The 15,835-nt window shown below is 42.8% G+C and overlaps 1 protein-coding gene and 2 long non-coding RNA genes across 9 annotated transcripts in view; 1 reads left to right on the top strand and 2 right to left on the bottom strand.

Moving 5' to 3' along the window:
* LOC143521224 (uncharacterized) overlaps nt 1–3,728 on the bottom strand; it is a 30,599-nt gene extending 26,871 nt beyond the window's left edge. For 3 of the 7 annotated variants that reach the window (XM_077013863.1, XM_077013882.1, XM_077013873.1), the window contains exon 1: nt 33–3,713. The gene's annotated coding sequence lies outside the window, so the exon portion shown is untranslated. Of the gene's footprint in view, nt 1–32 lie in introns of all 7 variants that reach the window. The other 4 variants (XM_077013908.1, XM_077013899.1, XM_077013846.1 and 1 more) reach the window with 3 other exon arrangements.
* A 2,965-nt stretch (nt 3,729–6,693) lies between these two features.
* Nucleotides 6,694–7,868, bottom strand: LOC143521218 (uncharacterized). Its single transcript, XR_013132701.1, has 2 exons — nt 7,765–7,868; nt 6,694–7,578 (listed from the first exon to the last, which is right to left on the bottom strand). It is a non-coding gene; the product is annotated as an uncharacterized LOC143521218 (long non-coding RNA).
* A 2,500-nt stretch (nt 7,869–10,368) lies between these two features.
* On the top strand, nt 10,369–14,030 carry LOC143527555 (uncharacterized). Its single transcript, XR_013134167.1, has 3 exons — nt 10,369–11,067; nt 11,314–11,405; nt 11,510–14,030. It is a non-coding gene; the product is annotated as an uncharacterized LOC143527555 (long non-coding RNA).
* The last annotated feature ends 1,805 nt before the right edge of the window (nt 14,031–15,835 follow it).

The raw sequence follows: 15,835 nt of genomic DNA, 5'->3' as shown, positions 1-15,835 counted from the left end.
GGAAGAAGATTGTAAAAATATAAAGAGCTTACCTGTTTCATATCCACCACATACGACATGTACTGACGCAAGCTGGCACGTTTCCGGATACTGTGCACATGCGCACTGCCCCCTATTGGATTTAGTGGAAAAACCTAATAGATTTTATGCAGGTCGTTTTAATTTGTATAATATTAATCAAAATCATGTTGGTTCTAAGTAATTCAAATAAATAAAGTATAATTTTTAGATAATTAAATATGTTTTATGTAAAATATTTGTTTAAACTTTATGAGGGCCCTAAATCATTTTTTTGAGTGCACGGCAGGGGTGTGAAAACAGAGACAACTAGGAAATGTCAAAATAAAAGACACTCAAACACACAGAGAACAAAACAAAACACAAGACTGACAGTACTGATAACTGACATGACATAACTGATTGTGATTCCCCGCTGTGCAAAAGCTACAATGTCCCCATGACACATAAGCAAATAAGACCTAATAAACGTATTTCTGTTCATTGTGGCATAAATCTAAACAATCAAAGTATATACAGTAGGGGTGTATTCAACTAAGGATTTTCATAGTCGAATCTGATTCGTCAGCTTTTCCCTTTAGTCGACTAATAGTCGAATCGGGTTTATTTATTTATTTTTTTAATTTAGCACCTTAAACGGGATCCCGTTCTCATTCAGGACTTTTTTTCCTCTGCAAAGTAAAAACCTAAAACACTCAGATAAATGAATAAACACGGTAGGTTGGCTTTATTCAGCTTTTTTTTTTACTTATTTATTTTTTATGAAATGTTAGAGAACATTAACCGTCAATGCGCATTGCGCATATCGAAGTGCAAAATGTCAAAAATATTTTAAATAAAATATGCCTGCCTGAAAATATTAAAAAATTGCCACACAACAGCAAGAAATAAAAGGAAAGGTTCAAGTAACAGGGTTTAAAAAGCAAACAACAACAAAAAATGTTTATAGGTCTACTTGCCCAGACGCACCGTGACGAGAGACACAACACGACCGAAACGACAAACGGCTGAACTGTTTTTTTTTCACCTTACGCGTTTTAAATGGTATGCCATGCTGGTTATTGTCGTGCGAAATGAAAGACATTGATGACATAACTTGCACTTTACTTTGTTTAATTCATCTTTATCTTTTTCAAAATACTTTTGACGTTTTTTTAGTAGCAATTATAATCTCGGCAGATGCGCGTATTCTGTAGCGTGTTCAGCTCCGCTTATTTGGATTGTGCAACTGCAGGGTGTGATTTATTAATGCGTATAGTAAGGAAGATGACTATTGTTAGTGCGCACACATCATTTTAAAATATTTATTAACAGAAATTAGGATGATTTTATTTGAGAAAAGGCTATATATAACGAAAACAAAGACATTTATGTAACAACTAATGCTTAGCAGCATCCTTGGGCACCCCCATTCAGTTAGAATGGTACATTCGACTATGCCGTTCATAGTCGACTAGGGGGTATAGTCGACTATAGTCGAATCAGCGACTATTGCAGGTCACCCCTAATATACAGTTTCAGGGAACTGTTACTGCCTCTCTCCTTGTATCTGCAATGTATGCGCTTAGGCCAGTAGGGTTTGCAAATGAATGAATGAAAACGTGAGAAGGAATTGTTAATCATGTGAACGAATAAATTGTGATCACGAGATTAATAAAACGTGCGCACGATTAAAACAAAACGTGCGCACGAATTGTTAATTGTGTGAACGAATTAATAAATCGTGAGCACGAATTACAGAAAACGTGGTAAAATGTTAATGGTAAAATGGTAAAATGTTCCCTCGTTTAATTTTTTTTTTTTACCCATGTCCCCTCCCGGGCTCCGTAAATAAGTAACCAACTTAAGCGTCATGTTTATTTCATTTAATAATTTATTTAAAAACCTGCGGTTGCGTCACACCCGCCCCCTTGATACGTTACAAAATGTAAAATGGTGTTTTAACTGAGATGTTTGAAATATATAGGGGAATTAAACAGGGATGTCTTCTAAGTGCAGCTTTATATGTGATGGCAATTAGTCCTTTGCTGCATAAGATTAAGAGTGATGACAGGTTGAGTTGGGTTAAAAGGCCATGGAGATTACTGGAAAATTTCTGCATATGCAGATGACGTTTCTGTGTTGGTAAGAAATCAGGAGGAACTGGATGTGGGCAGGCAACATTTTAGAATTTATGAAGATGTGGCTGGTGCAAAACTGAATGACACGAAATGCGAAAGTGTGTGGATAGGTGACGAAGATCCAGGGAGCAATGATATACCAGTTAAGGAGGAAATAAAAATATTAGGTTTGTATATAGTAAATGGAGATTGTGTAAGTTATAACTGGGATAGGAAGGAGCAAAGTTTAGAGTCTGGCATTAGACCATGGAAAATCGCAAATTATAAAAGCAGGATACAGGTGATTAAAACTTTTGTGTTGTCAAAAATGCTGTTTCTAGCCACGGTTTTTTCCCCCTACAGATAAATGTATTATGAGATTAAATAAATTGTGTGTGCATTTTATTTGGGGAAATAACAGGGAAGTGACGAAGAGGGAGTTAATGTACAAAGCAAATGAAAATGGAGGCCTAGGAGCTACGGAATTTGGAAGGCATCTCAAGATAGGTTTTTGTAAAATGTTGCACAAGCTATCAAGAGGAAAGCAATGTGGGTGGGAGATGTAAAGACGTGGGCAAAACTAAGAGGTAGAGCTAGGAAAGATGCACCATACTACAAATTAGTATATGGTGATTTTCAGTTTAAATATAAAAATTTCAATATTGACTGGTGTGCATCCTCAAGTAAATATATTTTACTATGGAGTATGGAGGGATGATAATGTATAAAGGTCTGAATATGGAGCAATGCAAAGCATGTTTAAATAAATGTAGGAACAAAATATATTACAGAGAATACACGCGATATCGCATGGTTGATAACGGGTTGGACAATTGCATGTTGTAACGGTGGGGTGGTTGCGTGGTCAGGGGGCGGACGCACTGGCGCAGGAGAGCGGGACTCTACACTACTTGAAGTAACCATACTGGCTAACCTTGTAGAGTTTGCATGTAGCACTCTAATTTTACGTGGCATCGCCAAAACCAGAACAAAACAAGACTCGTGATTACATAAAAGAGAACGTAGACACAAACCAGGTAAACTCGAATAAACTATAATTACGGGAAGCACTCAATGACCATTAACATACTCAACAAACCGAAACACAGGATGAAAGACAATACAAGACACCGTGAAACGAAACATAACCTGAACAAACTGCAACGAGACCATAGAACACATACCAAACTAACTATATACGACACCAGGCAAACTGAATACAACGAAGGGAACGTGACAAACCGTGACAAACCAGAAACCAACCTTACAGACAGAAAGTCGAACGAAGCAACATACAGCAAACCAACCTAGAGAAAGATAACCAAACAATAGAACAAGAACAACCTAGCTTACAACATAAGAACTTTCTACATCAACACGGAAGCACACGCAAACCCTAATCCACACATCAACATACAAACAGTAGTACTAGCAAGAACCAGATAGAAACAAAAACCACAGTGGTATAAGACTCTGACTTCGACATAAACATTGACCCACACCGCATACCAGGAAAACAAAGAATATATACAAACCCAAATGAACCCAAAACAAGCGACAGCTGAAATCAATGAGACAAAATGAGAGGTGGAACTAAACAGAAGACCAGGGGAGGAGGAGCCAGGCAGACAGACAGGGAGGGGGCGGAGCCAGGCGTGACACATGTACGATGTGTTATTAAATGCAGTTGCTTTGTGATAACAAAAGAATGTCCTATGAATAATTGTTTAGAAGGTGAAACTATTGAACATCTGTTATTGGAATGTCACAGAACTGTGGATATATGGGAAAGGTTACATGGGACTAGTATCAAGTGGGGCGGTGACAGGAAATGTTTTGTATATGGGATATTTGATGACATGATACCAAAGAATGTAAAAGAGTTTTACTGGTTGGTTGGGAGTGTGGTAAATATGAAGATATGGAAAACACGATGTAAAATGATTATTGGACAGTGTGTTATACTTGCAGAGGTAAAGAACTCCCTTGGAATTTAATAGATATATGAAAATTAGTTTACAATGATGTGGTGAAGTGAATGCTATGATATTGTAATATTTGTTAACATGGTGATGGGATGTTACTCAACTTCATATGAAATGATGTCCCTATTTCACCCGATCCCCATCCCCTTCTATTAACGCTGCTGTTCTGTGCATCATGTCCATCATGTCAATTTTGGTTGGATCACCACTACTCATTTATTGTTTGCTCATATAGTTTAACCTCTCAGTGTGAAATGAGCACTAAATGATATGATCGTGTAATGCTGCCTCACTGGAAGGTGATAAGGTTGAGAATGTGTCTTCTGGTGGCCCAGGATGTGCAGAAACAGGATTGAAATATTTCAAAAGTGCATCTGAAATGATTTATTTAAAAAACTTAGCTGAGCTAAGGTAATAATAGCACCTACTAGGATTGGGCAATATGATGACTATTGTAAAATTGTGGCAGTGTCATGGTACGGCGGGCCCCCTACTGGTCGCGTCCGTCTACAGCGGCAGCTGTCTTGTTATTGTGTTGTGTTCGTCCCTCAGGTGGGCAGAGCCCGCGATCCGTCTCACCTGGGGGTCGTTTGTTTATCTATATATGTCTTGTCTTTGTACCAGTTGACCGCTGGTCATTATATCCTTCATTTGGATCAGTTCACGGGGTTTGGTTTGCGCACATTTTCAATTAAAACATCCATTTTCCTTGAGACTTGGCGTGATCGCTTCCATTTTGTTTCGCTCACCCTGCCCGTCACAGGCAGTATATTAACCATGTGATGTGACGCAACGTGCCAAATCTGTATTTTGAAAAATGGGACATTTAAGACATTTTGTGCATCCATTAAATATATCTGTGGGCGGGGTCAGCAGTTGGAGCTCACTGATTGGTTATGGAGTGGCAGTTTTCACTAAGATCATACAGAGGGGCAAAAGCCAGGATGAGGGTTAGTTGTGATTCAAGTGAGCTGGTTTCAAAGAAAAACACCACTGATACAGATTGGGAGACGATCCCCAGACCTCCTCTCCTGTCTAGACCCTCGGTACCTCCTGGACTGTGCTTCCCTGTTACGACTTCGGCCTGACTACCTCAACACCACCACGCGTGTGCATATTCGTACACTGACTGCCTGTGTGTCGAATACCGTGTACGTGTTCTGCTTAATAAAGAGCATTGTGCTTTTGCACTTGGATCCCTCTCTGTCTCGTCACATCATAACACGCGTTACTATAATAATAATTAATTTGACTAATATTATTAAACAATGAAGTTATGATTATGTGGACTTTACTTGTTTTCATATTTATTAATTGTTCATTTGTAAAAAAAAAAAAAACAAAAAATAAAAAATATGCATGCACGTGAGCGCACGGTTCACACACACACACACACAATCTCCCATTCACACACACACACACACAATCTCCCATTCACACACACACACACACACACACACACACACACACTGGAGCAGGGTGCACTGGTACGTGGGAATGCAGCTGCTCCCTAAATTCCTCACAGCTGCTGGGACTCGGCCCTCCCGCACCAATAATGTACATATACATATTGGTCAGGTATGACATGGTGGTCTTGCTTTACAGTTGGCTTGTTCTTTCCCAATACAAATGCAGCACCATTTAGACCAGTTCACTAGTGCACACCGTGACACTATAAAAACAGCATTTGGGATGTTGTATGTATATTCAAATTCCTGCATGTGAGGTCATGCCACGCTAACTCAAATGCATTTAAGTGTGAAATATTGACATGCAAATAAGCCAGTGATGCTCTCTTGTGTGACTTTGGACACAATGAAGTTCTGTTTTGCTCATCCATGTCTTCCCCAAACACTATGAAGCATTGTCTCAACTCAGCGGTTACCACCCGAGGCATGACAGCCTGGCTGGATTTATTTGTGTCACTTTAATGCCCAGACTTGCATGTTATTCTCAGGTCTCAGGTTAATCACCTGATTTCACACAGCTCATTTCCAAATACTGTCTGCAGTAAAGGACACATGGGTTCCTGCTGCAGGTGTCACGTAGGGCAACGCCCCCTCTCGTAGCTGTCACTCTGGGTTCCCTCATGTCTGTGTTCCCTGCCTGTTTGTCCCGCCCTGCTCGTTTATTTTGATGATTCCTCGTTTGTTACCACGCCCCTGTGTCATTGTCATCACCTGTCCCTAGTTTGGTTCTATGTATATAAGTCCCGTCATTCCCCAGTCGTGTCATCCGTGATTTTGTCTATCCATTTGTTCATGCTGTCGGTTTGTGCTTGCTGTTCGCCGTTTTCTTCTTGCGCGTGAGTTTGTCTGTGTTCCCCGTCGTGTTCAGTATGCCTGTGTACCTTTGTTATTCGGACTGCCCTCCTGTGATCGACCCTGCCTGGCTTTCTGACGATGAGTATGGTATTCCCTTTAATAAATCTCGCTCCTCTCAGCGATTGTGTCCGTCTCCTCGCTCCGTAGCGCGAGCTACGTTACAGCAGGCTGTGGTGCTGACTAATAAGTCCCTGTCAACTAATCCTGCACAACTCTCTCAACCACCAAATAAGATTTAGAAACGTTGGTGTCAAAATGAGTCACGCGCAATGCCAAAGATGTTTTATTGATACAAAGTAATACAGTAATAAAACAAAAATGTCACAAAGTCAGACACCAGCTTTAAAAGAAGAAAAACAATTATGTGGTTATAGTGTTTGGATTTAAATTTGTTAAATATTATCCCAGGCCAATATATGTTTTATCACCCCACCACTAGCGGGTGCCTTGACTTAAAGAACCTCTGACAAAAACCCATTTATGTGTTCAAAGCTCACAAAGCCCTTACAAGGATAAAAGAACCAAACAACAAATAGCAGACAAGTGTTTTGCTGATTCATTCATTAGTTAATAACAGATTTTGCTTTAGTGTAAGTGACGCCCTTGTAGATCCCACTAATGGGAAACTGCAAAACACTGTAGTTGAAGCAGGTAATCTGCACTGTGCCAGTGTAGGGATTCACATTCATTCCCATGGTAGGAATTAACGAATTTTAACGAAGGAATTTGAATGTTAAGTCTGGCATGTTTTCCCCTGGTGTTCCAATTACATCGACACAGTTTCCAGAAAAAACAGTACGCTGAGAATGTTCATGTTTATCCAGGGCAGTCTGTCATTCTTGAAAAAAAACGTCTTTCGGTGCCCCCAAGTTGGGTCGTGAACCTGATGCCACCCAGACTTGTTCCAATTATATTTCCCCACAGGTCGAGGGAAGTAAAACGCTCTCCATCTTCAAATGTAAATTCTGAAAGTTCCCCAACTTGATTTCCCCCAAACTGCTTGTTCTCACCGTTAGAAAACTCCACATGAATGGCATTGATCTTAGACTCTCCGGCCCACACCTTCAGGTTTCTCAGGGTAGTTGGATATTCAAGAACGACGACAAACGCACTACCTCCCTGGTATTCCATTGTCTTGCTCTTAATACAAACCTAAAAAATACAAAGACAATAACTGAATAAAATGTCCTTTGGCCTCAGCACACATTATCTATGAATACATGACAATAGAAAGATTAGTACAATTGTCAATAATCACTGGTTTATCTATAAATAAATTAAACATTATGAGGTTCAAATGACATGCACCACTACATTCAGAACAGTAGACATACTTACAGTGAAGTTGTGAATAGAGGCTTTAAAAAAGTCTTGTGTGTTGAGGCAGCTGCACACTGCATGGTCTCTTAAACAGCAGATAGAGTGGGTGGGTTCTGATGAAGTGGGTGTGGTCTGATGAAGTGGGTGTAGTCTGATGTTGGCTGGGGCTTATGGAGAAATGGGCTTGGTGCGTGGGACATGTTCAGTCATACATAATACAGTTAATGTCAGGAACGTCAGACAAAATGCAAGACTTAATGATTTTAGAGGTTTAGTAACGCTATGGTCACAGTAAATGAAAGATATTACAGACTCTTGCTGACTTGTTTAGGAAATGTGCTGAATTTCCGTTATATATTTATTCTTTATCTTATCCAGCTGTGCTTATTTATAGGTTTATTAATATTTTTATTTCTGTAATTTTAAAGCACAGAGACAAAAGAAACAACCCAGATGTGAAAATGTGAATCTCGTAATCACTCGGGGCTCATGTGGTCTGTCTATTTAATGTGCGTTTGCGCAGTGTCGTGTTGCGCAAAGCGAGGATCTGTGTCTCGTCCTTCCTACTGCACCCCAGCGTTACAATTATATTCAGATGTGAAAAAAACTATACTATTCTATTCAGATTATACTATTCAGATGTGAAAAGACTATACTATTATATTGTCGTGGAAATTTCTGAAATATATGAGGACTCAGCCCTGGTTAAAAGAGAAATGTATTACAATGTAAAATAAGCATAATAGTTCAGTCTAGAACAGAGACTCTGATGAGAGAGGTCAGTCCTCTCTGCTCACGCGCAGGTCGGTCACTATCATGTTTATCCTAAGCACAGTAAATTTGGGCACACTGAGAAGGTGAGGAGAGATAATGTACAGTAGATAGTTTTGGTCTTACATGAGCATTCTCTCTGAATAGTAGTTTTCCTGTTCTAAACTAAGCAGCTGACGTGCTGGTTACGCACAGAGACAGTTGATGTATCAGCAGGTCGAGGAAGATAATATGGTGTTTTCTACCTCTGCGTATTCCTTTTAACATGGGTCACAATACACACGTACACATGAGCTCATTATTACATACTGAATCGGACAATTTTATTATTCTCAGAATAACATGTGCTAAATCACACTGTTCATAGTTGTAATCAGAATAATGTAATGTAATTTCCTCCAATAATGTAATTTCCTCCACACCCCCTTTGATTCTGTATAATCCTTAAAAAGGAATAACGACAGTAATTTATTTGAGGCCATCAGGTTTGTTATGTTTTCCCAGGGTTAAGTCAGGCACTGAATTCTGAAAGATCATCTCAGTTATGTTTGTTGAACATATGTTTCAAGGAGTCTGCTATCTCAGGCTCCTCCAAGTCTCCCTGCAGGAGTAGCTGATTATGTTGGTGCGTAAGGTCAGTGATCCAGGATGTACAACAAGACATTATACATGGTAGTACACACATTACCATCAAAATGATTGTTACAATTGGTGGAATTACAGTCAATGCCCAATGCCCCCATGGGCCTAGTCATGCAGTGATCCACCCATATCATGAATCATCAGCCTGCAATGGTCCGTGAATCTCTTCCTTCATGTGATTAATGAGGTCAGATATATTACCATAATAATCTGGGATGCTGAAGCAACACGAGACATTGATCTTTTTACTTGTCTGATTGCTTTCACTTCCTTATTCCATTGCAGTTTCGGTGTGAGAGGCCAGAGTCAAAACTTGCCATGCGAGTTCATTAATCTTATTTAATGCTGCTGTGGCTCCATCGTGGAACAGTGACCAGCATATGACAGCCCCTGGGGTAGTCCAGGGGTCTGCTAGAGTGTATCCTTTACACTTATCTGGGGTCCTCTCCTGTGAAGTGCCCCGTGTGATAAGGGGGAGTGAGAAAAACTGGGGTGCAACACACCTTCCAAGCGAATTGAATGCCAACTCCTGTTGTATGATCTCTTTTCTCGGGCAGGGCAGTTTTCTCTCCGCATTCCCACATCATTGCCTCGTCTGTCAGTGGGTTGTTGATGCTGCCACATGAGCTGTAGTTTCGTGATGGAGTGGAATCTTTGTATCGGTGCATGTTGATCCATGTTTGTCGATACCAGGTCAACCTTGAACTTAATACGCCCCAGCCAGGAATAATTTCTCCTTCGACAGGAGTAATGTCAAACATCATGTTTCGAACACCAGCTCGTGGCCACTTGTCGTTGGTATTGCACTTGCTACCGTGAATCATGTTGTAAAACTGCTTTGTTAACCTGTTGATTTCACACATGGTCCCGCTAGTGACCATCATAGCCATTTCATAGGTGATTTGGGTCGGAGGCCACGGCACACAGAAAGGGTGGTAAACCAGGCAGGTCTGGTTTGGTTTCACTGAGGCAGCAGTTATGATGGACATTGTGCAGCCAGTGTTCCCTTTGTATCTTTCTTCCGGTGTAAGGGAGACGACGGTCGTCTCTCCCAATGAGAGGAGTAGCATGTGGAAGAACAGCAGGAGAACTCTCATTCTGGCGGCTGCTGTGGAGACTTCTTGCTCTGTGTACAATGGGTCCATGTGGCTCACCTGCTGGTCTTTACAGCTGTGTTGGTTGTTAGCAGCACTTGGAATGGTCCCTGTCACCTGGGTTGGTTCCACCTCCGTCTGCGGAAATCTTTGATCAACACCCAGTCTCCTGGCTGGAACCCGTTCAGTGGATTCTCCAACACCTCGGGCAACTTTAACTTATAATTAGTAGGCTTGAAAGTTACCGGATCGAGGCAGACAGTTCCCGGAATGCACCCTTCAAAATGAAAGAGTTCCCGCATCTTGTTCCAGCAGGATCCAGCTCAAATTAAGTCCTGCTTTCAGCCCTTTGTGTATGAAGGGAGTGCCATTGTAATTGACCCCCTCTGAGGTAACCCCCCATTGTGGGATTATCTCCCTCAGTAGCACCTTTGCTACTGCTTCACTGTCCTGTTTACTGTAATATGTCGTATGTGAAGTGTATTCAACAGTAGTCAAACAGGAGCCATCTAACGGCCTGCAGTTCATTTTATTCGCATGTCCATTCTCCTTTACAAGCACTTCCTGTGCATCTCCTAATACGCTCCTCTTTCAACAGGTACCATTTGTTCTCACTACATTTACCTATTGGGAAGGACTCCACCCACTTACTGAACATACACACACAAGCATGTATTTGTTCCCTTCTATAAAGTCAATTTGCCAGTTTTGGAATGGTTCGGTCGGTGGTGGATGCCCAACATTGGATGCCCTGTGGTGGATGCCCTGTGGTATGATTTGTGCACAGACTAAACATTGTGAACAAAAATTTTGGGTGAGTGTGGTTATTCCTGGTGCATGCCAGTGTCTTGTTATTGTTTCTACTATTTCTCCTTTGCTCATTTGACTCCTCCCATGAGCAATAAAACAGCCTTTGCTCACTCAAGCTGTGTATGGAAATAATAAAGAAAATTAGTGCTATACCTAAAATAAGATCATTTGCTTCTTTAAAAGAGGATTTTGTAAAGAACGTCACATGCATGCTTAATCAGCCCTGCGGCACCTATAACTTGAATTACAGAGTTGTTGAATTACAAAGTTCGTGCTGGATTTCAGCATCGGAGTTTGATTATTGTGGACTTATTAAACCAGAGGAATGCAAAAGGGTTAAAGGTAAACCGTCGTTAATCTACTGCACACCTAATGCCAAAATATTCCAAATGTAAAGCTGAAACAAATCAAGAGTTAAATAATGTTGATAGAAGATTTCTCATCAGGAAATGGAGACATGAAACTTCCAGAGTGTTTTTGCGGAACCATTTGCGGAAAGACCAGCAGGTGAACAGAGACGAACAAATCACAGCAGAGTAGTCTGAGGTGAGACTGATATTCTATGTTACTGTCACGTTGAGGACCCCGGCCCCTCCCTTTTGGGCATGTGTTTACGTTGTCCACGTGTATCGTCTGCGTCTGTGGATCTGTGTGGTTGTGGTTGTGTCTTGTGATGATCCGTCGCACCTGTGGCTTGTCTCGTGTTCACGTGGGGCTAATGTGGTTTGTCTACTTAATGTGCGCTCGCGCAGTGTCCTGTGCTCCTGAGTGAAGAGGAGGGGATGGAGACCGACGGGGGACTCCCATGTGGCCCACCAGGCATGTCCTCCAGCCGCGCTGCACCAGGCGCGTCCGCCAGCTGCGCTGCACCCGGCGCATCAGCCAGCCGCGCTGCACCCGGCGCGTCAGCCAGCCGTGCTGCACCAGGCATGTCTGCCAGCCGAGCTGTACCTGGCGGAGGGTTCGCAGCAAAGGCAGGAGGGGGACTGCCCACCGCAGCACCAGCAGCTCCCGACCTCTCTCCCCTACTCGCTCTCCTCCTGGCGCAAAGCTTGGTGCCTGTTATGTGTTCAGCTGTTCCTGTGTTCGTATGTCTTCCCGTATGTTTGCCAAATCCCCTGTTCCCGTTTGTGCCTCTTTGTGTATGTGTACCGGGTTGTGTGTTTATGAACGTGCCGTTACATGTGTCTAATGTCTTCTCCACGGTCTTCCCAGGGAGGGTGTTCTAGGCGGTTCGTGGCGGACGCTTCGCCAAGGGCGGTCACCTCCCAGACGCCGGACGGAGCGTGTCGGATCCGCCCATCGACGTGGGTTCGGGGCACTCGGTCCTGTTGGCACCCCGGGACGGGTAGTGCCCTTGGAGGGGGCGTCTGTCACGTTGAGGACCCCGGCCCCTCCCTTTTGGGCGTGTGTTTACGTTGTTCACGTGTATCGTCTACGTCTGTGGATCTGTGTGGTTGTGGTCGTATCTTGTGATGATCCATCGCACCTGTGGCTTGTCTCGTGTTCACGTGGGGCTAATGTGGTTTGTCTACTTAATGTGCGCTCGCGCAGTGTCCTGTGCTCGTCGTTGTCTGAGTCTGCACGTTGTGTGTGCATGTGTGCATGATTTTTGTGCGCTAAACAGCGCAATATATGTTATAATAAATGTGACGTTTGTAGGAAAGAAGGATTCTGTGTCTCGTCCGTCTGCCACCTCCCGCGTCACAGTTACACTTTGTTTCTTTGGTTTTCTTCTCAAACATTGACATTATGTATGAATAGTTTAACTGTTGTTTTCTAGGTGAAAAGTGGATAAACTTCGTTATCAACACTCGTTACAACGCCACTGACCTGCGCTCACCTTTAGGAAGAATAGAACAGACAGCGGCAGTAGTTTTGAAGCCTCCATCAGTTGTCTGTGGTGCCTTTGCTGCACCTCGTATGTGGTTTATTCCAAAACGTGTGACAGAAGCATCTCACCAACAAGACTCAAAGCAGAGTCCATTGGTTTATTCCGTCCTACACTAACTGGTTTTAATTGATTGACACTGACACTGACGTCAAATTAGCATGCACAGTAGCCCTAGGTAGGACAGCTCTATGGGTAGAACAGATTTTCAGAACACCGGTTTTAAAAGTATTAGCGGCTCGCTAGGCTTGTAATTAAACCGCGCACCATGAAGAAGTAGCAATCTGTCGCTCTCAGAGCTGATGAGGTAACCGGGCCACGGCACAGTCAGTGATAGTTTAAGCTGTGTGGAGTGTCAGGGCTGGCTCGGATGCCACGCCTTCTACCTCCACAAGAGGCACCTGAGTCAGTCCTAGACTGAATCGGAAATGATCCGTTTCACCTGTTGCCATGGCTTCCTAAGGAAACTTGTGGAGACGGATCATTGCTGATTCGTTTTGGTCAGCCCTTCTCTGTTTTCTCTGGTGTTGCATTTCATTGTAAGATGTCTCGCCACCTTAATCTCTCTCACTTACCTATTACTTATTCGAGTCTCTATCTCCTGCGCCTCTTACTGGCTTTATTTCCTGCTTGCTTTAGACAGCACTTGGGTCTGCCTCTCCCTACGTTTTCTGACGCGGTGTGTGCCTGGTGTACACCCCGCGTTACATGGAGTTTCTGGTTTTATGGTTTATTCATTCATTCCATTTGTTTTTTTTTCACTGCTGATAACTTGTAGGTGAGTTCTGTATACCTGAGCCAACGTTATCAACGTTATAAGTCTGTCAACCTTATAAGATCTAAATATTCTTGATAATAACATTTAAAGCATTTATTTATTTAACTGGTCACTGCACTTTTTAACGAGTATTTCATAATGAGACTGATACATGTTAACATGCAGTAATAAATCATTAATAATTTCTCTATATGGTGGTGCCTGTATTATTGTTTATTCATGAGATTAACTACATAATACTAAAAGGATTTGAACAATATCTTAGCAAGAAAGATCGATATACTTGCTGTGTTTATATAAGTTGTCATGGAACAGCTCCGGACCCCTCCTTCTGGGCGTGTGTTTATGTCGTCTGCGTCTGGTTGCCCGAGTGTGTATTTCCGTGGGTGCGATTGTGAGCATGTTCATTAGTCTCACCTGTGGCTCATCTCATGATCACTTGGGGCTTATGTAGTTTGTCTATTTAATGTGAGTTCGCGCAGTTTCCCATGCTCATCTTTGTTTCTAGCTTAATGCTACGTTTTGTTTAGTGTTATGTGTTGCAGTGCGCTATTTGTGCCTACGTTGTATGTTCAATAAAAGTGCTTGTTGACACAACGCACCCGCCTCGTCCTGCCTGCCTCCCCATCGTTACAGAAAGACGAGCCACCAATGCCAGGATACGTCCCCCGAGCGAAAAAAGGGAAGAAAAAGAGCAAACGGCAGCATGCGTCTTCCCCTAGACGTGCTCGAGAGGTCGAGGAGGAGAGGAGAGAAGACGTGTTTTTCCAAGCAGCGTGGAGGGAAGGACTCCACGCATTGATGGTGGAATCCTCTCCCCTGGCATACTTGGAGGAAGGTATGGAGAACCCGTTGGTGGTGTATGTGGGGGTGGGAGAGATGACACCCCCCGAGTTTGAATATGGGAGTGAGGAATTGGGAGAGGAGGTGAGCCCGCCTCCCTCCAAATACGCTGGGGGAGAGACGGACTGTGGAGCCAGTGCCTCTCCGTCCGCGTCTCCTTTGGAAGCCATCTACTTCTATTGCTACATGGAGACTGCTTATCTTCACTGTATTTTCGTTGCTCATTTAAGTGTGAGCTCATTCTGAAAGTTGCCGCTTTTGTGCTTTTGTGTTTGTACTTATCATGGAAAATAAAGAACATGATTTGAACGTGAACGTGCTTTGCTTCTGATCACAGAATACATCCTAGGAAATTGTACAGATAGGCCAGAATTCAAGACACCATTGAATCAGACTACTACTGAACTACAGGAGTCAGTATCATTACCTAGTGTTTTGCAAGTTAGGCATTTGCCAAGAAGCACAAATAACCATAGACAGACATACAATTTAAGAACAATGGCAAGTGGTATCAGCTGAGTTAGTGCTCTGGTAAGAACTCAACAAACAGGTGAGTCTTCAGTCTACGCTTGAAGATAGGTTCTACGCTCTGCAGTCCTAGAAGCTAATGGAAGATCGTTCCACCATCTTGGAGCCAGGACGGAGAATAGTCTGCAGCTTTGTCTTCCATGAGACTTTAAGCATGGAGTTTCAAGTCGAGCCAAACTTGAGGTTCTAAGTGTTCGCTGTACAGATCGGCTTTTGACCATGGACATCATGTAGGGAGGGGCCAGTCCATTTTTGGCTTTGTAAGCAAGCATCAAGGTTTTATATCTGATGCGTGCCGCTACTGGAAGCCAGTGAAGAGAGCGTAGCAGAGGAGTCACATGTGAGAACTTGGGGAGATTGAAGACCAGTCGTGCTGCAGCATTTTGAATCAGTTGTAGAGGTCTGATGAATCGTAGAGGAAGACCTGCAAGTAGGGAATTGCAGTAGTCCAGCTTGGAGATTACTAGAGACTGCACAAGCACTTGAGTAGCTTCCTGTGAAAGGAAGGGTCGTATTCTCCATATGTTGCAGAGGAGAAATCTGCAGGATCTGGTCAGCTTTGAAACATGTGTTGAGAAGGACAACTCGTTGTCCAACGTTACACCCAGGCTTCGAGCAGTTTCTGATGGTGTTAACAAGAGGTTCTCAAAGGAAACTGTGAGGTTGTTGTGTGGGTTTGGGGTTCCTGGAATGTACAAAAGCTCAGTTTTGCTAGGGTTGAGCTTCAAGTGG

The sequence above is a fragment of the Brachyhypopomus gauderio genome, chromosome 1 (genome assembly GCF_052324685.1).
Source record: "Brachyhypopomus gauderio isolate BG-103 chromosome 1, BGAUD_0.2, whole genome shotgun sequence".
NCBI lineage: Eukaryota > Metazoa > Chordata > Actinopteri > Gymnotiformes > Hypopomidae > Brachyhypopomus > Brachyhypopomus gauderio.
This window is presented reverse-complemented; position numbering and strand designations above follow the sequence as displayed.